At 44.7% G+C, this 23,443-nt stretch overlaps 1 protein-coding gene across 2 annotated transcripts in view; it reads right to left on the bottom strand.

Moving 5' to 3' along the window:
* The window catches only part of POLK (DNA polymerase kappa), a 90,115-nt gene extending 67,338 nt beyond the window's left edge, over positions 1–22,777 (bottom strand). For both annotated transcript variants that reach the window (XM_044276085.1, XM_044276087.1), the window contains exon 1: positions 22,678–22,777. The gene's annotated coding sequence lies outside the window, so the exon portion shown is untranslated. The remainder of the gene's footprint in view (positions 1–22,677) is intronic.
* Positions 22,778–23,443: the final 666 nt, after the last annotated feature.

The raw sequence follows: 23,443 nt of genomic DNA, 5'->3' as shown, positions 1-23,443 counted from the left end.
TTTTTTACTACATTGCAGCAGTGCATACCTTGATCCCTTGGCATGCCATATGCTATCACGTTTTTAACAGGCATCAGGCAGGCAATCTTTGAGAAACAAGACTGAGCGCAGTATGAATTATCCATTTAATGGCGCTATTATATACTGTATATTTTTTCAATCCCAATATTCCATGTATCTATGTATCTCATAGCCTTGAATTGATAATATCCTTTAATCTGATCTCCACGTACATAATAACAGTATAATAATACTGTAGTGATAAGAATCTTAGCCGGGCCATCCCGTGACAGACTATAAAGCCTTGTGAGCCTTAGGAGACGACGGCTCAGTGGGTCAAAGAGGATTTATTATTTAAAGGGGCATCCCAGAAAAAAAGACATTATTTACCTGGGAGAGGTGATAAATGCTAGATCAGTGAGGTCCGAACACTGGACTTCCGCCCACTGCTAGAACCGAAGATCCTAGTCCCCCGATTTCCTCAACCAAGAGACTGTGGCAAGGAGGAGATGCTCATACTTTCCATCAATGGTTACTGAGGGTAATGTACCATCCGTGTGTCTGTAAGTCTGATCTCCCTCTCTTTATCTGTTCTGTGAGCCCCTGAGTTGAAACCAAACATAGTGGGAAGTAAGGGAAAGATAGTCACAACAGAACAGCTTTGGCAGATTTCTCAGAAGGGATACGCCCTTGCTTCTGAGTAAAATGCATCTAGCTGTGCAACTGAAACTGTCATGAACCAGCGGGTGTGAACCCACTGTGCCACGCATCCTACCTCCTCTAAGGGCGTTGTCTAAGTGAACCCCTCGTTCTTCACAGTACCTCTGATGGCGGGTATAGGCTTTTCCCGAAAGGAACACCAGGTCACTACCTCTTGAGAAGAATTGGCACACAAGGCAGCTGGTCCAGGCAGACCAGGGGGTACCAGAGCAAGGTACCATAGATACAGTCGTAACCAGGAGCAACAGTGCAAGACCAAAGGATGAGCCAGAGGCGAATTCAAACAAGCAATAGGTCAGGGCAGGCGGCACAGGTACAGGTCAGGCAGTCCGGATCGGCAACAGGAGTCTCAAAGCAAGCAAGCAGGGATAAAACAGGTAGCAGTGTCCAGAAACACAAGCAGCGAAATCAGCAACCTTTGTAGGACACAAAGACCTTGACACTCAGGCATCTGAGAAGTGGGCTGAGCCACTTCTATACATGCAGGAGGGCTAGGATTGGTCAGTGAGGTCACATGATCTAACCCATAAAGCACAGGAAGTGACGCGCGCCGTCCCTTAAGGAAGAAGCAGCAAGCATGCAGTCGCCAGGGCTGAGAGAAAACCGTGGAGCGGATCCCAGAACAAACAGTACCTGCAAGGACAGAGTTCAGGACTGCAGCAGTGAATGGGGAAGCACAGGCAGCAGATTACCACTGAACACAACGCCCAGGACCGCGGAGGCAGGCAGGAGAACAGCGCTGTTACAGAAACAGGAAATAATATGGCTGAACAAGACTTTAGGGAAACATAAACATAACTGTTCCTTCACAATTATGATTGTACAAAGAAGCACAGCCAATATGCCAATTTTTTTTTAACTCAGGTAAGCTTCAATTTATGATGTGTCTCTAGCCTAGTCATAAATTAAACCAATTAGCCAGCACGGTGTGCACCTTACTAAAATCCATGCTAACTATCAACTGCATAGTTTTCAGTCATTTGCTCACTTTTTGGAAAGTGGCAAGAGCATCATAGAAATGCCACCAGCATCTACATTTAGGTGCAATGGCATTTAAAGTCACTAAATCATGGTTTGTGACTTTGTAAACACCAGATCCCGATGTAGGGCGTCACAGTAAATGACCCCCACTGACTTCAAATGAGGTCCATGGGGTCTGTTGTGGAGTCCAGCATTCTGCAATACTATTCTTCCCATTCAATCTCACAGAATTTCCAATGAAGGGTTGTCACAAATGCAAATGTGAAAAGAGCCTAAGGTCAGACCACTGTTATGTCACAAAGTTCTCTGCTAACCTTCAACACAGGACTGTTGAAAAACCCAGGAGATAATTGATTCAGTACTGGAACCTCCCCACAATCACACGACAGACGCTGCGGATTTTCAGGCGCTAAATCCACAGAATGGCACAGTACCACCAACAACTCTGCAGCGTAAATGAACCAGCTGTGCAGATTTGAAATTTGCAGTTTATACATTTTTGATGTGGCTCTCCAGCCTTGCAAAGCCACAGATGGAGCCTGCTTGTGGTTTAGGAGTAGGATCACAAGGAGAATTTTGCCCGCCACAAAAACCTCCGCGTACCCCACGGCAAAAAGTGCCGTGGTTTGGTTTGGTTTCTAAAGGTGGGTTTTTATGTGGACCCGCTCTTGGTTTAGCTCCATTATGTGTAGCTAACCCGCGAGCATGCTCCAGCTGCGGCTTTGCGAGGGGTCCACGCGGTAACCACATCAAGAATAGACCTCTTACACTCTTAACCCGGTCTTAAAAACCGTGTAGCAAAATCCCATGAACTGTGTCGCTGCCTCCCCTTGCAAACAATGGGAGGTGGTTTCAAAGCAGATTCAGAGTGATTTTTGGCACCGAATCCATGCTGAAACTTGTGCCCAAAACCCTCCATGCAAACCTACCCTCAATAAAGGGAAATGGTCTTACTACCTCAATGATACACAGTACTTGGGGGTCCCAAACCACAGAGCCAGGTGTCCTACTCTAATTGTCCCTACTTGGCCTAAGCTATTCTGTAACACCCAGGTAGTGGGTAGTAGGGCCTGAACCCCCCCCATTCTTGCACACTCCCTTTAAGGGACTGAAAGATTCCAGTTTTCACAACCTGTTTCCCTTTAACTTCAAAGCGGGCCCTGATCACAACACCAGATCAAGAATGGAATGTAGCAGGTATCTACAGAAATAGCTTATAAGTGTTCCATAGACATGTAAAGGAGAATGCACACAAGGTTAGGCACTAAATAACAGATGGGAACCAAAGACAAATCACAAAAATAGGATTCCTGAGTCACTACACAAAAACAAAGCCATAAAATATCTAGTTGAAGAAAAGCCAACCTGAGCAGGAGATTTAAACAATCCGTTCGTGGTAAGTGCTTCCCTACGCGTTTTAGTAAACAGACATATCCTATGTTTCAATGCCAGGAAAGTGACTCTACTCCTACAGGAGCTCTGCCTGACTCCATGAACTCCGGCCTTGGAGGCTTTTTTGGAGCATGAGATGAAATATCAAAATACATGACAATGTTTATCTCAGAAACTCAAACAGAAGGATAAAAAACCATGAAAGTGATCCAACTCTCTGGTCAAAAAAAAAACATGCTACCCTGGCGATACAGCAGATCACGCCAAGGCTGACCGAGGCTCTTATCGGACAGAGAGGGGGAACTTAAAAGTGATCTACAAGTACATGGTGCCCAAGATGTTTTGGATGGGACAGACTACATCATGTCCGAAATGTGTCTATGTCTGATGAAGGGGTTTTGGGGCACATCCTACACATCACCAGCTCCAGCGCTGTGCACTGCTACTGCCAAGCGGTTCTCTCTGGGCCAAATGTCACATATATCAATACAAGTGACAATCCCTCCTCCAACATGTCCTGAGAGCAACAGCGATTTCCTTCCCCTGTTCGTCTTCATACGGAGTATTCAGCCGGGGATGGCGATAAGCACAAAAGCACCCCCCCCCCCCCCCTCATTTTAAAGTATTAATTTTTCCGCACTTTATCTTGACACAGGATTTAAATAAGAAATCAATTTTATTTTTTTAAACAAAAACCTAATATCTTACCTATAACGGGCATCTGTCAACAGATTTGTACCTAGAGGATCATTTGCATACATTAAAACATTTTTCTCAGCAATGCGGACACATATGAACATGGGACCAACACAGATCCCTTCAGTTGCCAAGTGCACATGCAACAGGTACAAATCGGCTGACCGATGCCCTTTAACCTTAAGAATATTACCATAGCAATGAGTACCATACCAGATGTCGATATTAGCTGAAACTGGAAGTGCTCATTTAGTATTTAGTAGAAATTTTTAATACACATTATGCCCATGAATAGTTCTAGAAGATTAATGGTCAACTTAAAATTCAAGAGTTTCAGACCATCCATTTACTAAAAAGCAAATAACCACTCCAAACTACCGTGTTACTCTTTCCTGTTATCCAAAAGAGAAATGCCCCTTTGCACAAAAAGTAATTAAAGGGGTTGTCCATTCCAATAAAAAAAAATTATGGGCCGGAAGGATCGTGTTTAAAAATAAACTGACTAAAATGACGGCAACATTTGAGAGCGATGTGCCGTTCTTGCACAAGTGACCACTGAACGGCTGCAGCGGTTTCATGACCAAGAACAGCTCAATGCAAATTTCTGGGAACCATGGAGCTGGAATGAAGGGTGTTTTGAAAGGAGAGTTTGTTTGGTATAGTGATGGCGGTCACTTGAGGCACACATGTTACACGGTTGCATCCTTTGGTAATCTTTTACTTTTCACTTATGTCTAAATCTAATCCTCAAAATCTACAGGAAAGCAGATCTCCTGAATGTAATCTGTACGGAACATGAAGGTGCCATATACATTACATGCAAGTTGTGTGACACAGTGAGGGGTTGTGTCTGGCAAGGCAGGCATTTTCCTCCCAGCATGTGCGGCTGGGCTGGTTTCCAGCCAGGTGAGGTCAAATACTGGACCGGAGTTTAAGTGCTGGCCCGGGTTTTGGCAACACCTGGCTGTCCTTAAATAGGCAGCTGGGCTCAGCAGAGATGTCTCTGTTTTTGGTATCTGAGGCTTTGTTCCGTGCTGGAGGGCTGAGAGCCACATGCTGGGGAAACAGGCCCCCTAAAGCCTGCTGTGGACTACTGGAGGCACAATTGCGCCCCCTTCACAGTAGTATTAAACCCCATTGCGCCCCCTTCACAGTAGTATTAAACCCCATTGCGCCCCCTTCACAGTAGTATTAAACCCCATTGCGCCCCCTTCACAGTAGTATTAAACCCCATTGCGCCCCCTTCACAGTAGTATTAAACCCCATTGCGCACCCTTCACAGTAGTATTAAACCCCATTGCGCCCCCTTCACAGTAGTATTAAACCCCATTGCGCACCCTTCACAGTAGTATTAAACCCCATTGCGCACCCTTCACAGTAGTATTAAACCCCATTGCGCACCCTTCACAGTAGTATTAAACCCCATTGCGCACCCTTCACAGTAGTATTAAACCCCATTGCGCACCCTTCACAGTAGTATTAAACCCCATTGCGCACCCTTCACAGTAGTATTAAACCCCATTGCGCACCCTTCACAGTAGTATTAAACCCCATTGCGCACCCTTCACAGTAGTATTAAACCCCATTGCGCACCCTTCACAGTAGTATTAAACCCCATTGCGCACCCTTCACAGTAGTATTAAACCCCATTGCGCACCCTTCACAGTAGTATTAAACCCCATTGCGCACCCTTCACAGTAGTATTAAACCCCATTGCGCACCCTTCACAGTAGTATTAAACCCCATTGCGCACCCTTCACAGTAGTATTAAACCCCATTGCGCACCCTTCACAGTAGTATTAAACCCCATTGCGCACCCTTCACAGTAATAATCCCCATTGCGCACCCTTCACAGTAATAATCCCCATTGTGCCCCCTTCACAGTAATAATCCCCATTGTGCCCCCTTCACAGTAATACTCCCCATTGTGACCCCTCCAGAGTACAAATGCCCAAAAACTCAGTAACTACTCACCTTGTCCCATTCCTGAAGCTCACAGTCCTCTCACCCCTGCAGGAAACAGATCGCGCTGCAGCACTGTGTGGGCGGAGCTTATGCAGATTTCTGGGCTGCAGGCTCTGCCCACACAGTCCGGCAGCGCGATCCGTGCCTGCAGGCTGAATTGTGGAGCAGGGAGAGGTCTTGCTGCTTCACCAGAGCCCTGCCGGCCTGAAGGAGGGGGAGAAGCACGGGGAGAAGAGCGGTGAGTGACAGGACCTAGCTCCCTGCGCTCCAGCAGTGAGCGCTTACATCTGTATTGATGAAAGCGCTCATTGCTTCTGGGCTCTGGCACCCGGTGAGAGCCATCACCCGGGGCAGACCACCTTCCACTTAGCATGCCACTGTGTAGGGGTCCGGACAGCTGGCAACCGAGTCCGGATTTGGACCGCGGTCCGCCAGTTGAGTACCCCTGCTATAAACCATTTATTTGCAGCAATACAGGGCTCATTTTATGCAAACCTACCAGGCACTACGCTTGGTTTAAAGGGGTTGTACCGCAAAAAAATATTCAACACTTCTCAAACCAGCACATGAATCTGAATAGTTTGGCAATTGCATGTAATTTCAAATTTAGTGTAGCCACTGAGCTATTCAGTAAAGCGTATCTGTATAGCGCCACCTGCTGTTGGTTCTTTTCCCTTTTTCTTGTCCACCCCAGTGAGGTGGCCGCTCGCGCTCAGTTTAAATCTTTAACCGTCACCAGTCTTATGTTCTTTTAGAAGTTGTGGCATTTACAGGGCAAAAGCTGCAGCAGAAAGGGAATGTACCTTGAGAAAAGACACACTGAAATAAATCTAAGAGAACAATTGGAGCCATTGGGGAGATCTCTGGATCTATGTGAGGTACGGGGCTGGTTCTAGATTTGTTACATAGAGACTGACATGTACTATGTGATGTCTGGTTTTCATTTTTTACATCAATCATGGGATAACCCCATCATGGTGACAGATGCTCTTTAACATTTATCTATGGGATTGGATTTATTTTTTTATTTTTTTAATGGTTGCCCTTATTTCTATTTTCAAATGCCTGGTAAAAAGTCAAACTAAATATTTTGCAGCTACAATGTGTCTCTAGACTCTAATGATATTTAGTTTCTACTTTTAAACATGACTAGACCACTGCCGGAAGCTTCTTCCAGCATTGCTAAAATCTTGATAGTAAATCTATACGTTTTCAGTTAGATGTCTATAAGTCTTTACAGGAAAAGGGCTTGTGAATGAGGCTGGATTCCAATAATATTAATGATGGACCAAAACCATCAATACAGATCAAAGTGCGGCAAGACAATTCAATGATTTAGTAATAGAATATCACAAGCAATTCAGCAACAATAACTTCAGCTGTATCATTTTTCAATTCTGCTTCTTATATGAACAATTGGTACAGGTCAACACAGTAAAAGTATTTAAAGCATACCTTCAATGATGTACTTAAAAAACCACTTAGAATATGGACATCAGTGTGTAAACACAAGTTCTTACTGCCCCATGAGGTTTGCTATAGCTATGAATTACATCAGCCTTTTACTTCCTATCTGCTGAGGTTAGGCTACTTCCACACTCGCATTTACTGTGGATCCGTCATGGATCTGCACAAACGCTTCAGTTACAATAATACAACCGCATTCATCCGTTCAGAACAGATCCGTTTGTATTACCTGTAACATAGCCAAAACGTTTTTTATTGTGCCAGATTGTGTCATAGAAAACGGATCCGTCCCCATCCCTTTCCAGACCCTTCGTTATTTCCAATGGGACCAGACAGGGCTGCCCCTTCTCCCCTCTCATGTTTATCCTATCTATAGAACCCCTTGCCCAAGAGCTGAGGATGGAAACTAAAGTGTCAGAGGTCCAGATCAAAGACCGCACTCATACGCTGAGTTTATACGCAGATGATGTGATACTCACGCTTACTGATCCTGAATCCTCCTTATCCTCAGCCCTAGATATTATTTCCCACTTCGGCAGACTTTCCTTTTACAAATTGAACTCATCCAAATCTCAGGCCCTACCCCTCAATCTGGACTCTCAAACGGTCAAAACCCTTAAAGAAAAGTTTAACCTAGATTGGCAACCTGACCAAATTCAATATTTGGGCATCAATCTCACCTCCTCAATCCACCGTCTATACCCGGCCAATTACCCCTCCCTTCTATCTGGACTAAAAAAGGACCTACAGCAATATAGCAAATTTGAAATATCCTGGTTGGGTAGGCTGGCCACATTCCAAATGTTTGCCTTACCTAAACTCCTCTACCTCTTTAGGGTTCTTCCCATAAAACTTCCCGCATCCTTTTTCACACAGTGTAATAAGTTATTAAATGCCTTCTTGTGGCATGGCAGGAAACCCAGAATAGCATCAAAAATATTGCACACTAGAAGACAATTTGGTGGCATCAGTTTACCTAATATTCATGATTACTATCTAGCAACGCAAATAGCCCAATTGGAGAGCTGGTGGAAGATGGACTTCACTAAACAGTGGGCCCATATTGATTCCACAGGGGTCCCCGGGGGCAATTTGAAAGCTTTACTGATAGCCTCGTTATCTAAGTCCTGCATAAGACCCAACTTGTCCTTCCTTGCCTCAACTGCCTTAGATTGCTGGATTAGCTACCACACTCTCACCTCCAAAGAATCTCACCCCATTTCAGGTCCTCTCCCGCTAGCCATTCTTGACTATCTTATCCCTGATCTAGGAGTGGAAAATTGGAGTAAATGTGGTATAACAGAGATTCTCCAGTTATCTCAAGGAGATCGCCTATCCCCCTTTGAGTATCTACACCGCACCTTTAAGGTCCCCAATGAGGCATTTTCTAGCTGAAAACCCCACTCTGCCAGTTGCTAACAAACAGATGTTAGCACTATGGTCACTACCTAGGCCTCCTTCAAAAACCCTTCATCCCTTATATTCCCTGCTCAATTGCAAGGACACTTTTGTTAAGTCCGCGCCACTTATATCATGGGAGCGAGATTTAAAGTCTAAATACACGCCTTCACAATGGCAATCAGCTTTTAGGCATATCTCTAAGTACATCACCTGTGTGACCCAATATGAGTCATTTATTAAAACCACCCTAAGGTGGTATTTCACCCCTGAAAGGCTCCACATGATATATCCGTCTGTCTCCCCCCTATGCTGGCGGAATTGTGGCCACAGAGGCCCGTTGTTTCACGTATTATGGAACTGCCCGATCGTTAAACCATTTTGGTCTGAGGTGTTTTCCCTGATCTTGGATTTAATGTCCGTTTTGTTTATTCCCTCCCCCTCAATGGCATTGCTGATGATTGGAATCACAGATATACCCCTGGTCTACAGGGGGATAGTCTGCCATATCCTTTTCTCAGCTAAATTAGCTATTATTTCAAAGTGGAAATCTCTGCACCCCCCACCCCGCACACACTGCTCGATGTAACCCAAAAGGGTAAATAAGACCTGTCTTTATGAACAAATTATGGCCTGGCGAGTGTGGAAGACCTCAAAATATATGTCCTCCTAATTTCCCCCGCTGAGTAGCGGCAGAACCCTCTATTCACATGTTCCCTTCCTTCCTCTCCCTCCTATTGGTACACCGTGAGGAATTGTTGACAATTTTACCTCTTTTGTTATACATGTTGTTGATTTATATTTTAAGTCCCCCTGTTTGGGGGCTGTCCATGTACATCTATGACTCACACTTGATTGTAACCACTTGCGACTATGTAGTAGCTGCATTGTTTGACATTTATTGAAATATCTTAATAAAAATTATTGACTCTAAAATGGATCCGTCCCCATTGACTTACATTGTGTGTCAGGACGGATCCGTTTGCCTCCGCATCGTCAGGCGGAATGGAGACTGAACTGATGTGAACTGATGCATTCTGAACGAATCCTTATCCATTCAGAATGCATACAAAACTGATCCATTTTGGACCGCTTGTGAGAGCCCCGAAACGGATCTCACAAACGGAAACCAAAACGCCTGTGTGAAAGTAGCCTTAGGACCAGCCTGCAGGATCTGTCCTGCCGCAAGTGTGAAACTAGCCTTAGCTGGTGGAGCAGGTAGATGGACCGTGATCGGGCAGCTGCTCCACTATATCTGTAACAATTTACTAATAGTGAATTAGGAAGGAGGGGTCTGTAGCACCAATACCTAAACTCTGAGGGAAAAGGCTTCACAAAAAGACACTATACATAAGGAACAAAGATAACTGGAAAGTTTTTATTTTATACATTTGCTTGTCTAATGAGCTAATCAGCTCTCCTACATATGCTGGTCTGTTTGTCCCAAACTTTGCCAGAGGAATTCCTTAGGTTTCTCTAGCTTGCTAGGCCGTGCAAAAGAGCTATAATACGATTGTCTGCCTATGTACCAACTTTTGTCCGATTCCTGGCTTCTGACTAGTCACCACCTGACCTAACCCATGCCCGTTTTCCGTTCTGTCCTATGCTACCTGCTCGGACCTCTGGACTGTTTTATGGATTCGCACATACTCTTCTGCCCAGACCTCTGTCTGTTTCCTGAGTAGTGCCTGATCCTTCGGTGTTTTGTTTGGACACACCTTCTCATTCAAAGAGTTTTCTTTATTTTCATGACTATGAAAATTGTAGATTCACACTGAAGGCATCAAAACTATGAATTAACACATATGGAATTAGATACATAACAAAAAAGTGTGAAACAACTGAAAATATGTCATATTCTAGGTTCTTCAAAGTAGCCATCTTTTGCTTTGATTACTGCTTTGCACACTCTTGGCATTCTCTTGATGAGCTTCAAGAGGTAGTCACCTGAAATGGTTTTCACTTCACAGGTGTGCCCTGTCAGGTTTAATAAGTGGGATTTATTGCCTTATAAATGGGGTTGGGACCATCAGGTTGCGTTGTGGAGAAGTCAGGTGGATACACAGCTGATAGTCCTACTGAATAGACTGTTAGAATTTGTATTATGGCAAGAAAAAAGCAGCTAAGTAAAGAAAAACGAGTGGCCATCATTACTTTAAGAAATGAAGGTCGGTCAGTCCGAAAAATTGGGAAACTGGCTCACATGCGGACCGCCCCAGGAAAGGAAGACCAAGAGTCACCTCTGCTGCGGAGGATAAGTTCATTCGAATCACCAGCCTCAGAAATCGCAGGTTAACAGCAGCTCAGATTAGAGACCAGGTCAATGCCACACAGAGTTCTAGCAGCAGACACATCTCTAGAACAACTGTTAAGAGGAGACTGTGTGAATCAGGCCTTCATGGTAGAATATCTGCTAGGAAACCACTGCTAAGGACAGGCAACAAGCAGAAGAGACTTGTTTGGGCTAAAGAACACAAGGAATGGACATTAGACCAGTGGAAATCTGTGCTTTGGTCTGATGAGTCCAAATTTGAGAGCTTTGGTTCCAACCACCGTGTCTTTGTGCGACGCAGAAAAGGTGAACGGATGGACTCTACATGCCTGGTTCCCACCGTGAAGCATGGAGGAGGAGGTGCGATGGTGTGGGGGTGCTTTGCTGGTGACACTGTTGGGGATTTATTCAAAATTGAAGGCATACTGAACCAGCATGGCTACCACAGCATCTTGCAGCGGCATACTATTCCACCCGGTTTGCGTTTAGTTGGACCATCATTTATTTTTTAACAGGACAATGACCCCAAACACACCTCCAGGCTGTGTAAGGGCTATTTGACCATGAAGGAGAGTGATGGGGTGCTGCGCCAGATGACCTGGCCTCCACAGTCACCGGACCTAAACCCAATCGAGATGGTTTGGGGTGAGCTGGACCACAGAGTGAAGGCAAAAGGGCCAACAAGTGCTAAGCATCTCTGGGAACTCCTTCAAGACTGTTGGAAGACCATTTTAGATGACTACCTCTTGAAGCTCATCAAGAGAATGCCAAGAGTGTGCAAAGCAGTAATCAAAGCAAAAGGTGGCTACTTTGAAGAACCTAGAATGTGACATATTTTCAGTTGTTTCACACTTTGTTATGTATATAATTCCACATGTGTTAATTCATAGTTTTGATGCCTTCAGTGTGAATCTACAATTTTCATAGTCATGAAAATAAAGAAAACTCTTTGAATGAGAAGGTGTGTCCAAACTTTTGGTCTGTACTGTACACACACACACACACACACACACACACAATTATAATATACAAGGGATATACATGAGGGTAATGAATATAATTCATATAAAAACAAGAATACCAATGTGTCTCAAGGTCAGAAAAAAATGATAAAATGAACAAATATTTAATTATGGGTATGCATAAAAGTAGTAGTGAGGGTAAGTAAGTATGTAACATCATCATATATTGAAAAAGGTGACAGTACTGAAGATGGGGACCACTGCAGTAAACAATGCAAAGACAAACCGGATTCCCAAAAAGTTGGGACACTAAACAAATTGTGAATAAAAACTGAATGCAATGATGTGGAGATGGCAAATGTCAATATTTTATTTGTAATAGAACGTAGATGACAGATCAAACGTTTAATCAGAGTAAATGTATCTTTTTAAAAGGAAAAATACGTTGATTCAAATTTTCACTGTGTCAACAAATCCCAAAAAAGTTGGGACAAGTAGCAATAAGAGGCTGGAAAAAGTAAATTTGAGCATAACGAAGAGCTGGAAGACCAATTAACACTAATTAGGTCAATTGGCAACATGATTGGGTATAAAAAGAGCTTCTCAGAGTGGCAGTGTCTCTCAGAAGCCAAGATGGGTAGAGGATCACCAATTCCCACAATGTTGCGCAGAAAGATAGTGGAGCAATATCAGAAAGGTGTTACCCAGCGAAAAATTGCAAAGACTTTGCATCTATCATCATCCGAAGATTCAGAGAATCTGGAACAATCTCTGTGCGTAAGGGTCAAGGCCGTAAAACCATACTGGAAGCCCGTGATCTCCGGGCCCTTAAACGACACTGCACCACAAACAGGAATGCTACTGTAAAGGAAATCACAGAATGGGCTCAGGAATACTTCCAGAAACCATTGTCAGTGAACACAATCCACCGTGCCATCCGCCGTTGCCAGCTGAAACTCTACAGTGCAAAGAAGAAGCCATTTCTAAGCAAGATCCACAAGCTCAGTCGTTTTCACTGGCCAGGGATCATTTAAAATGGAGTGTGGCAAAATGGAAGACTGTTCTGTGGTCAGACGAGTCACGATTCGAAGTTCTTTTTGGAAATCTGGGACGCCATGTCATCCGGACCAAAGAGGACAAGGACAACCCAAGTTGTTATCAACGACCAGTTCAGAAGCCTGCATCTCTGATGGTATGGGGTTGCATGAGTGCGTGTGGCATGGGCAGCTTGCATGTCTGGAAAGGCACCATCAATGCATAAAAATATATTCAGGTTCTAGAACAACATATGCTCCCATCCAGACGTCATCTCTTTCAGGGAAGACCCTGCATTTTTCAACAAGATAATGCCAGACCACATTCTGCATCAATCACAACATCATGGCTGCGTAGGAGAAGGATCCGGGTACTGAAATGGCCGGTCTGCAGTCCAGATCTTTCACCTATAGAGAACATTTGGCGCATCATAAAGGGGAAGGTGCAACAAAGAAGGCCCAAGACGATTGAACAGTTAGAGGCTTGTATTAGACAAGAATGGGAGAGCATTCCTATTTCTAAACTTGAGAAACTGGTCTCCTCGGTCCCCAGACGTCTGTTGAGTGTTGCAAGAAGAAGGGGAGATGCCACACAGTGGTGAAAATGGCCTTGTCCCAACTTTTTGGGGATTTGTTGACACCATGAAATTCTGATTCAACATATTTTTCCCTTAAAATGGTACATTTTCTCAGTTTAAACTTTTGTTCCGTGATTTATGTTCTATTCTGAATACAATATTAGAAGTTGGCACCTCCACATCATTGCATTCAGTTTTTATTCACGATTTGTATAGTGTCCCAACTTTTTTGGAATCCGGTTTGTAATACAGATAATATAATATCCAGAGGTGTGGATTCAAAATATAGTCCATCAACCAGCTTTCATGTAGAATCACTCCCTTATCCTTCTACATGAGGAAGAACACAATTTCTGGTCACTTTATGACTTCTATCTGGCATTCTTTTAGTTGTTTTCCCCTGTGGATGCGTCTAGTTTCAGTTCTCCTAGATCCGATGGGTGGAGACTAGCTGCCATTCAGTGCACATAGAAACTAGAGGAGAATCTGCTTCTAACCTCTTACTCACAGAGAAGCAGCCCTGGGATCATGGAGAACATTACAGAGAAGTACTGACCTATATGGCTGTGTATAAAGCACTTGTGCTGAGATATAAACTCCCTAGGTTGCTGCAGCAGTCTCTGTTTTTTCTCTTGGAGTCCTGTTTCACTCTGTTCCTGCTCACTCCTCCCCCCATAGACTTGTCTTGACATGTGTAATCTGATCCTTCAGTGAACTGCTCCTGTCCTGGACCAGTTTAAAGAGGGTTGTCTCACTTCAGCAAATAGCATTTATCATGAAAAGTTAATACAAGGCACGTACTAATGTATTGTGATTGTCTATATTGCCTCCTTTGCTGGCTTGTGTCATTTTTCCATCAAAGAATACACTGTTCATATCCAGGGCTTCTGACCTGCAATCCAGCAGCAGTGGCCGTGCTTACACACTATAGGAAAAGGAGCTGGCCTCTCTGTTTGCCGGGACCGTGGGAGTGCACATAGGCACGCATGAGCGGCAGCTCCCTCCTGGCTGCAGTTGTGGTGGTAACCCCTGGATATGAGCAGTGCATAATGTGATGGAAAATGTGCCCGCAAAGGAGGAAATATGGGCAATCATAATACATTAGTAAGTACCTTGTAGTAACTTTCTCTACATAATAAATGCCATTTGCTGAAGTGAGACATTCCCTTTAAGGAATTTTTCAAAGGGAAAAGCACTTAGCAAGGTGGGGGAGGTAAACAGCTGATAACCTGAGAACAAGACATTCTTCACTGATAAGACATATTTTACAACTGCTTCTTGAGGTTGTTTGTGCTATTGATTTATGGAATATGGAAAGTTGTGCAAGAAGTTACTGATCATTTATAAAAGGGTTTGCCCCCTCCCTGACAGACCTGAAATGGAAGCAGCCATGTCGAAGCAGATGAGGTCATGTCAATTGTTCACATGACTGCTCAGCCAATCACTGGCCTCAGCAGTCAAGGGCACATAAACGATGATGTCAGGGAGTGGCTGAGCAGTCACATGAATGATAGGAGTGACATCACCGCTTACTCTGGAAGGGAGGGACCTTTAGCAGATAACTTTTTTTTATTTTTTTAAACCTGTCTGCGACACTGACAATTTTAACCACTTCCTGACCGCTACCATACATGTATGGAGGAAGTCGAGTCTTCAAAGAGGACACCTCTCCAAAGCGCAAAAGCAGTCATAGCAGCTGGTTTTCTCCTGTTTTAAATATCCGACACCCAGGGCTAATGTCTGTGATCAGCGATAACGCCAATAACATACATTTAACCGCTCAATTATGACCACAGTGTCCGAGACGGTTTTTCTTGCGAGCACTGTGCTCACGGGTCCAGAATGGCTTCCCCGGCTGAGATCAGGGAAGCCCTTTATTTGCTGTGGTAGCCTCGGTCTCTCTGAAGGATCCAAGGCTACACAGTAAGGCCTCTTTCACACGGGCGTCGCGTGTGAGGGCTGGATAGTATGCGGGTGCGTCGCGGGAAAATGCACGATTTTTCCACGCGAGTGTAGAGTGTTTTAATGCGTTTTGCACGGGTGAGAGAAAAACCGGCATGTTTGGTACCCAGACCCGAACTTCTTCACAGAAGTTTGGGTTTCGGTTAGGTGTTGTGTAAATTTTATTATTTTCCCTTATAACATAGTTATAAGGGAAAATAATAGCATTCTTAATACAGAATGCTAAGGCCTCTTTCACACTTGCGTTGTCCGGATCCGGCGTGTACTCCACTTGCCGGAATTACACGCCGGATACAGAAAAACGCAAGTGAACTGAAAGCATTTGAAGACGGATCCGTCTTCAAAATGCTTTTAGTGTCACTATGGCAGCCAGGACGCTATTAAAGTCCTGGTTGCCATAGTAGTAGTGGGGAGCGGTATACTTACAGTCCGTGCAGCTCCCGGGGCGCTCCAGAATGACGTCAAAGCGCCCCATGCGCATGGATGACGTGCCATGTGATCACGTGATCCATGCGCTTGGGGCGCCCTGACGTCCCTCTGGAGCGCCCCGGGAGCCGCACGGACGGTAAGTATGCTGCTCCCCGCTTCCCACTACACTTTACCATGGCTGCCAGGACTTTAGCGTCCTGGCAGCCATGGTAACCATTCAGAAGGAGCTAAACGTTGGATCCGGCAATGCGCCGAAACGACGTTTAGCTTAAGGCCGGATCCGGATCAATGCCTTTCAATGGGCATTAATTCCGGATCCGGCCTTGCGGCAAGTGTTCAGGATTTTTGGCTGGAGCAAAAAGCGCAGCATGCTGCAGTATTTTCTCCGGCCAAAAAACGTTCCGGTCCTGAACTGAAGACATCCTGATGCATCCTGAACGGATTTCACTCCATTCAGAATGCATTAGGATAAAACTGACCAGGATTCTTCCGGCATAGAGCCCCGACGACGGAACTCTATGCCGGAAGAAAAGAACGCAGGTGTGAAAGAGCCCTAAGTAAATTAGGGATGGAGGGGTTAAAAAAATAAAATTAAAATAATAAAAAACTCACCTTATCCACTTGTTTGCGCTGCCCGGCTCGTCTTCATTCTTTTTCTTTGAGGACCTGGGAGGAAAAGGAACTTTTGGTGACGTCACTGCGCTCATCACCATGGTCCATCACCATGGTGAGGGACCATGGTGATGAGCGCAGTGACGTCACCAAAAGTTCCTTTTCCTCCCAGGTCCTCAAAGAAGAAGAATGAAGACGAGCCGGGCAGCGCAAACAAGTGGATAAGGTGAGTTTTATTATTTTAATTTTATTTTTTTATCCCTAATATACTTAACATTCTGTATTAAGAATGCAATTATTTTCCCTTATAACCATAAGGGAAAATAATAAAGATTGGGTCCCCATCCCGATTATCACCTAGCAACCATGCGCGAAAATCGCACCGCATCTGCACTTGCTTGCGATTTTCACGCAGCCCCATTCACTTCTATGGGGCCTGTGTTGCGTGAAAAACACACAATATAGAGTTTGCTGCGATTTTCACGCAACGCACAAGTGATGCGTGAAAATCACTGCTCATGTGCACAGCCCTATAGAAATGAATGGGTCCGGATTCAGTGCAGGTGCAATGCACCCGCGTGGAAAACTCGCCCATGTGTAAGAGGCCTTATAGTTGTTATGGAGCCCTGTCACAGTAACGGAACTCCAATTGGCTGCAATGGTAATGGTCTATGGGACAAACAATCTAGCATGTTCAAGTCCCCTAGGAATTCTTAAAAATATATAAAAATTCAGATCACAGATTTTCTTAAAATATAAATGCATAAGTGTATTAATCCCCTATGGTGGACGCAGAAATGACAAAAAATATAATAATTAAAATGACTGATTTTACAATCGTTTCTCGTCTGCTCAAAAATAAGAATAAAAAAGGTCATACACATTCCAAAATTTTATCAATAAAAATTTCAGATCAATGAACTCTCACGCAGAAACTCTACAAAGTTATGGGAGTCAGGATATGGCGATGCAAAGAAAAAAAACTTTTTTTAAAGTTTTTATATTTTTTAGAATTAAAACACAAGAAAAATTATATAAATTTGGTATCACTGTAATCGTACTGACTAATCGTCAGTTTTAATCCACTCCATTTAGAATTTTTTCCCAGCTTCCCACTATATCATATGCAATATTAAATGGTGCCATTAGAATGTACAACTTCTGCAAAAAACAAGCCCTATGTGAACAGAAAAATAAAAAAAGTTGTGGCTCCGGGAAGGTAGAGAGTAAAAACATGAAAACACAAAAAAGGAAAAACCCAGTGTCTTGAAGGGGTTAAAAATTGTCAGACAACTCCTCTTAAGAGGTTGTCGCAAGGAATGAACTTATCCAGATTTTCACCATCGCATTCCAATAGCCTTATTTCTCCCGTCATATAGCTGTATAAGGGCCTGCTTTCTGTGGGATGAGCTGCATTTTTATGGCATCATTTTGAGGTAAATAGAATTTATTTATTAAAGGGGTTGTGTCACCTCAGACATTGGTGGCAGATCTCTAAGATATGCCACCAATGTCAGAAAGGTGCGGGTCCCACCTCTGGTGCCTGCTCCTATCCATAGAACAGCAAAGTACGGCGTGGTCTCCACTCATTTCTATGGGTGTGCGAGTGGGCTCGGCTGGTCTCAGAAGTCCCATTGAAATTAATTGGAGGAATTCACTGTACATTATCAAGCACGGTAACCTTACTGTGTGAATCAGTATGATCATGAGATGTCAAATATGTGTACTTTTTTTTATGTTTTTCACACACAAAAATTCAATATCCGAATAACTTTTATATTTTCTCTTAGGCCTCATGCACACGACCGTTGTGTGCATCCGTGGCCGTTGTGCCGTTTTCCGTTTTTTTTCACGGACCCATTGACTTTCAATGGGTTCGTGGAAAAATCGGAAAATGCACCGTTTGGCAGCCGCATCCGTGATCCGTGTTTCCTGGCCGTGAAAAAAATAGGACCTGTCCTATTTTTTTCACGGCCAACGGTTCACGGACCCACACAAGATTGTCATCCGTGTCCGTGATCCGTGTCCGTTTTTTCCTATCATTTCAATGGCAAACTTGACTTGATTTTTTTTTTCATTTTTCATGTCCGTGGATCCTCCAAAAAACAAGGAAGACCCACGGACGAAAAAACGGTCACGGATCACGGACCTACGGACCCCGTTTTTCCTGACCTTAAAAAAAAACGGTCGTGTGCATGAGGCCTTATTCTGAAATAATTTTTTTTTGCTGTTGTGGCTTATTGCCTTCATGTTTTCATTGTTACCATTTTAGAACACACACAACTTTTTGATTGCATTTTATTCTGTTTTTTTAGTGCAGTAATTCAGATCCACGGAGACACAGAGCGATCCCGCAACGGTTGTTTATATTGATTCTTTACGTCATTCACTGTGTGAATTAGATAATATGAACATTTTATAACGTGCAAGTTGTTGTAAGGCTGCATTCGCACGACTGTATGAACGAGTCCGCATCCCTTTTCAATGGGGCCGCAAAAGATGTGGACAGCACACCATGTGCTGTCTGCATCCGTAGTTCCGTTCCGCGGCCCCGCAAAAAATAGAGCTCGTCTTATTCTTGTCCACAATTGTGGACAAGAATAGGCATTTTCTATTATGGTTGCGGCCATATGCAGTACGCAAATTGTGGAACGCACAGGGCCGATATCCGTGTTCTGCGGATCCACAAAACACTAGTAGTGTGAATGTAGCCTAAAAGTGTATCAAATTTCCTTGGGCTGGGTTCACACATGACTGATTACCTGTGGAGTTACCGGTGCAGTGTAAATTGACCTGCAGTGCAGATTTGCAAACTAGAGCATGTCAATTTATGCTGCTGGAGAGGGAGAGGTCTGCTGGCTTTTCCAAGGCATTTAAAGGGGTTATCCAAGTTCTCAAACAGCCCCCCTCCATGTGCCGGGCTCCTCACAGGTAATATACTCACCCTGCGCCACTGCTACTCCCTGTACATGGATGAAAACATCTGCTCCCAGCGCCGCTCCTGGTCCCCACACCGCCACATCTGGTGTCGGGGGGGCAGCCAATGGGGGGGGGGGGACAAGCCTCCCTAGTATGGGGGGACAAGGAGCGGCGCAGGGAGCGGGGTAAGTATATTACCTGTGAGTGGCCCGGCACATGGGGGGGGGGGGCTGTTTGAGAAGTTGGATAACCCCTTTAAGGGGGGAGTTCACATCACCATTATTTTTCTGTTCTTTTGATTCATCAGAAGACCAGAAAAAAAAAGAAGAAAAAAAAAACGGATCCTGAGCATCAGTTATAGACAGTTATCAGAAAGCCATTTCCATCAGAGATCCTGCATGCAGGACTTCGTTTTTCCATCTGAAATAACAGATCAGCCAAATGTTGATAACTGATGCTCAGGATCCGTTTTTTTCATTCATTTTTATTTTTCTGATGGGTCAGAAGAACGGAAAAATAATGGTGATGTGAACTCCCCCTAAGGCCTCATGCACACGATCGTTCCGTTTTCTGCAAATTGCAGATCCGCAAAACACAGAAGCCGCCCGTGTGCCTTCCGCAATTTGCGGAACGGAACAGGCAGCCCATTGTTGAAATGCCTATTCTTGTCCGTAAAACGGACAAGAATAGGACGCGTTATATTTTTTTTTGCGGGGCCACGGAATGGAGCAACGGATGCGGACAGCGCACAGAATGCTGTCCGCTTTTTTGGCGGCCCCATTGAAGTGAATGGGTCCACACCCGAGCCGCAGTTTTTGCGGACCAGAACAACAATCGTGTGCATGAGGCCTAATACAGGCGGTTGTGTTGCATTTTTTCCTGGAGAAACGCAGCTGATTTTTCCACTGGATTGGTAGACACCTCTGAACCCAGCCTTGGGCCTCTTTCACATGAGCGAGTTTTCTGTCAGGGTGCGATGCATAAAGCAAACGCATAGCATCCGGACTGAATCCTGACCCATTGATTTCAATGGATCTGTGTTCACGTATCATTTCTGCGTTCAGAAAAAAAAATTAAATATAAAATCACAGCATGTACTATATTCAGCATTTTTCACGCAGCTCTGGCTCCATAGACGTGAATGGGGCTTCAGTGAAAAACGGATTGCATTCGGATGCAATGTGTTTTTCACTGATTGTTACTAGGGGATGCAGATGTTTATTCTTCGGGGTTTTTTCACATTTGTGAAAAACGCATCAAAAACTGACTGCACTTGCGTGGAAAAAACTTAAACACTGAATCAATGGCGGCCAAGACTGAACAGATCCTGACACAATCCGTTTGGTTCGTGTGAAGAGGCCTTAGGCCTTCACGCTGAGTGCAGGTCCTTCGGCAGGTTCTTCGCAATCAAGAGAGGAGCGACTGCCTGTGCTTGCGCAAGCGGATGAGGAAATTTTTTTACTCAACCCCCAAAAGACCATATTGCACTAGTGTACACGTTATTAACAGCCGCTAGATGGGTGCACTCCTGTCTAAGCGGCCGTTAAAAGCGGTCCCGTTGAATGGTGTCCGCCTGGTTCGTTAAAACGTCCCAAAATAGAACATGTCCTATTTTTGGATGGCTGCTACTTTCCGGCTATTGAAAAAAAATAAAAAAACGGATCCGTCACACTTTGGGCTTTTTCACACAACTGGATCCCGTGCGTGGAATCCGCTGCGTGAAAGACAGCCAAGCCCCGTTCCGGACAGTAGAGACACCGAGCATTAACATGACTGATAATGCTCCCTTGTCTCTCTGTGACCTTTTTACTACAAAATTACAGTAAGATAAAAGTTGTCACCTTGATTTTGTAGTAAAAAGATCACAGAGAGGCACGGAGCATTATCAGTCATGTCTCTGCTGTCCGGAGCGGGGCTTGGGTGTCTTTCACGCAGCAGATTCCACGCACGGCATCCGCTCGTGTGAAAGAGCCCTTTGACTTTCAATGTATTTAGTGATGGATCCTTTTTTTTCCCCTGTTTTGATTTCACACAACCGCACACTAATGGAACGGATGGATCCAGATGTGCAAAATCAAAACGGATCCGTTTAATTCCGGTATTGAGATCCTCTGCCTGTTCGCAATACAAGTATGAAATTAGTCATAGGGTCTCAATACTAGAAGAAAATGCTTCAGTTTGGTCCCCATTCATTGTCAATGGGGACCAAACTGAACAAAACGGAGTGCACCAGAATGCATTCCGTTCTGTTTGGTTGTGTCCCCATCACGGACAGAATAACGCTGCAAGCAGTGTTTTTCTGTCCGCAATGTGGTGCGGACCAAGACGGATCCGTTCTGACACACAATGTAAGTCAATGGGGACGGATCCGTTTTCTCGGACACAATAAAAAACTGATTTCATGTCATCCGTATTTCATGGACCCATAGTGTAGAAATGCTATGCCCAGCCCATATTGCTCATGTGTTTGGTGATTAATAAGTTATGTTTCTTTCCGATTTGTAAAAAAAATGATCAAATACGGAAACCAGGTGGATATGTTTCGTGGAATAACGGAAAGGAAGCGGAAACAACTGCCGTGTGCATGAGCCCTAAGGGCTTGTTCTTACGACCGTGACGTTTTTTGCGGTCCGCAAATTGCGGATCCACAAAAAACAGATGCCACCCGTGTGCCTTCCGCAGTTTGCAGAACGGAACAGGAGGCCCATTATAGAAATGCCTATTCTTGTCCGCAAAATGGCCAAGAATAAGACAGGACTCATAATTTTTGCCGGAACACGGAACAGAGCAACGGATGCGGACAGCACACATAGTGCTGCCGCATCTTTTGCGGACCCATTGAAATTAATGGTTCCGTATGCGGAACGCAAAAAACAGCCTGTATACGGAACGCAAAATACGTTTGTGTGAACAAGCCCTAAGTCTGTGATGCTCCACAGCTGCAATTTAGTGTCCTTCATACACAGATAACAATAACGTATCAGTGGCTGCAACCCGCCTCCCTTAAGCTGATGTGAAACTACAAGTCCCAGCATGCACTGACATTTGCAGCTTAGGGTATGCTGGGAGTTGTAGTTTCACAACAACTGGAGGGTGCCAGCTTGCAAAGCGCTGGTATAAAACACCTGCCAAACTGACAATACACAGAGACAGCAGGGACAAGTCTGGGCATCTCTACAGTATAAATCCTGGAAGGTGGCATCCAATGTACACAGCCTTGTCAGTCACATACTGGACTCCCCCCTCCTCTGCTCTACATGGTAGCGCCCGCCATTAATTAGATCACTTACCTGAGTCTGGACGATAGAAGCTGCGGCTTTACTTTTACTTTTCCCTCCATTCACACTGCCAGAAGCTTCCTCCTCTGTACAACTCTATCTGCCCCTTCTCTTCCCGGAAGATTGCAGCCCCTCCCACACAGGAAGCTACGGCCGCCATCTTTGATAAGGGAAGCTGACAGCATTACTGCTCAAATTTGCGGTTCTAGCTTGTACTCCAGTAAGGATTTCCACTCTGAGGCCACAGTTCTCATATTATCTATATCCTCGGTTTATGGGCACAGAGTACAGCCACCTGTGAAGACTGTATCAGGGAATTGCTTGAGTAGCAATTACATGAATGGAGATTACCTGCCATATATACTTTTAATAATAGATTTCTGACTGCAAGGAAACCAGTGATGTAGAGAGCAAGGAGGCTGGCCCAGACTTACTAACACAATAGATCAGTGGTGGCGAACCGTTCAGAGGCCGAGTGCCCAAACTGCAACCCGAACCCTTCATAACCTGAATAGTACAGTCCAGTATAGTATATCCTCCATGTACTTCATCATTTAGCTATAATAGCCTGCCTACACTCAATGCGCGCCCTGCGCAGGAAACGTCTAGGGCATACCATAGGTAGGGTGGCCACTGGCTTCACCTAAGAAGGCCGGACCTCACCGGCCACGCCGCCAAACCGATAACCATGGCCGCCTCCGTGAAGCCACGCCGCCATCGTCACCAGGGAAAAACAGGGGGAGGAGGGGGAAGAAGAGGGGAAGGTGAGCGGGGGCAG

The sequence above is a fragment of the Bufo gargarizans genome, chromosome 1, assembly GCF_014858855.1.
Source record: "Bufo gargarizans isolate SCDJY-AF-19 chromosome 1, ASM1485885v1, whole genome shotgun sequence".
NCBI lineage: Eukaryota > Metazoa > Chordata > Amphibia > Anura > Bufonidae > Bufo > Bufo gargarizans.
This window is presented reverse-complemented; position numbering and strand designations above follow the sequence as displayed.